Source organism: Poecilia latipinna, unplaced genomic scaffold (assembly GCF_001443285.1).
Source record: "Poecilia latipinna isolate Pla-1442-1.1 unplaced genomic scaffold, P_latipinna-1.0 Scaffold2770, whole genome shotgun sequence".
Classification (NCBI taxonomy): Eukaryota; Metazoa; Chordata; class Actinopteri; order Cyprinodontiformes; family Poeciliidae; genus Poecilia; species Poecilia latipinna.
The window spans coordinates 33,570-35,929 of record NW_015115386.1 but is presented as its reverse complement, the minus strand read 5'-3'; positions in this window follow the sequence as shown (position 1 = coordinate 35,929).

The following is a 2,360-nucleotide window of genomic DNA, read 5'->3' as shown; positions in this document are numbered from 1 at the left end:
CCTGCTAAAATTGGCAACACAAAGTGTAATATAGAAACTGAAGTAGTACCTGTTAACATCCCGCTGCTGCTGAGTAAGACCTCATTGAAAAGGGCAGGGACTGTTTTGGACATGAAAGGGACAGTAGTGATGTTCAACCAGCCTGTCAAACTGGACTTTACTAGTTCAGGTCATTATTGTGTAAACATTGTGGACAGGGAAAACAGAAGTTTCATTCACTCTGATAAGCTATTGCAAGCTAATGAGGAAGAAATACTGACTACAACAGACAAGATGAACACAAGTGAAAAGATGAAAGTTCTGGAGAAACTTCATAAACAGTTTGGACACGCCTCTGCTGACAAAATACAGAGACTTTTGACTAATTCTGGCAACAAGGACACAGAATGTGACAGTCTGCTGAAAAACATCGTGAACCAATGTGAAGTGTGTCAAAAATATTGTAAGACCAAACCAAAACCTGCTGTCGGCTTACCATTGGCATCTACATACAATGAAACTGTTGCTGTAGATCTGCACGAACTTGAGCCTGGGGTTTGGTACCTACACATTATAGACCAGTTTACCCGTTTCAGTGCTGGTAGTGTCTTAACCACCAAGAGGTCTTCTGAAATAGTCAGACGTTTTATTCATGATTGGATCAGTGCGCATGGCCCACCACAAAAGTTGTTCAGTGACAATGGTGGTGAGTTCAATAATGAGGAAGTGAGAGACATGGCCGAGAACTTTAATATTGAAGTCAAGACAACACCTGCTTACAGTCCATGGAGCAATGGACTGTTAGAGCGCCACAATCAAACTCTGACAGAGATCCTGCTGAAAGTCAAAGCAAGTACTGGATGTGACTGGAGCACTGCCATGGACTGGGCCCTGATGGCAAAGAACTCTATGCAAAGTGTCCATGGATACAGCCCACATCAGCTGGTGTTCGGGCAGAATCCTAACCTGCCTTCTGTATTAATAGACAAAGCTCCAGCTCTAGAGGGCACCACCAAGAGTGAATGGGTTGCCAAGCACATTTCAGCCTTGCATGCTGCAAGAAAAGCTTTTACAGAAGCAGAATGTTCAGAAAGGATACGGAGAGCACTAAAGAAACAGATGCGGCCCATAGACGAGCGATATGAAACTGGAGACAAAGTCTTTTACAAAAGAGTGGATTGTCCAGAATGGAAAGGACCAGGAGTGGTGATTGGTCAAGATGGTGCAGTCGTTTTTGTTAGACACGGAGGCACCTGTGTCAGAGTCCATCAACTCAGATTGAGGAAAGTTACTCACGAGAATGAAGAACCTCAGATTACCTGCGATGAGAAGAACAATCGAGGACAACACACAGTGGACATCATTGAAGAGAATGTAGAAGGAGACACTATTGCAGTAAATCCTGAGAATCATCATTTGCCTGCTCCTGAAAATGCAGAGGCTGAGAGACCGCACTCTGAGAACACCATCATAAAGACAGGTCAAATTGTGACATTCAGAAATGCAGAGGGTGTCTCACAAAAAGCCAAAGTGTTGGGACGTGCCGGCAAAGCAACTGGGAAATACAAGAACTGGTTTAACTTGGAGCTGCTTGAGCCAGCAGAAGTGGCTGGCAACAGTGAGTCAGCTGACCTGTCACAGTTGGAGGATCTTCACATCCAGGCAGATGCTGAGGATACAGATATGCACGAGGATGTTTTTGTGAGTAAGGACATATCGTTTGATGAAGCAAAGGAAAATGAAATAAAAAGCTGGAAACAGAACCAAGTGTTTGAGGAAATTGAGGACAAAGGACAAAAGTGTGTCTCTACTCGTTGGGTGTGCACTCTGAAAGAGACTGAAAATGGAATAATGCCAAAAGCAAGACTTGTTGCATGAGGATTTGAGGAGCTACAAGTTTCTGACCTACAAAAGGACTCTCCATCCTGTGCCTCAGAGTCACTGAGACTCCTGGTGGAAGTTGTATGTCAAAAACAATGGGAACTTCACTCTATGGACATTAAATCTGCTTTTTTACAAGGAATGCAACTGTCCAGAGCCATTTTCATCAAACCTCCTCGAGAGGCCAATAGCACAGGTGTGCTTTGGAAACTTAAAAAATGTGTGTATGGTTTAGCTGATGCTTCACTGTATTGGTATAACAGGGTAAAAAGCATCATGATTGAAGCAGGAGGCGTCATGTCTAAGGTTGACCTGCAGTTTTCTATTGGCTGGATGAGCAAAAAAATGTAACTGGTGTACTTGCTTGTCATGTTGATGATTTTATATGGGGTGGATCACACATGTTTTCAGAGTCAGTCATGCCTCACCTGAGGTCAAAGTTTAATGTCGGTCGTGAAGCACACAATAGCTTTTCCTATGTGGGTGTAGATCTTGTTACT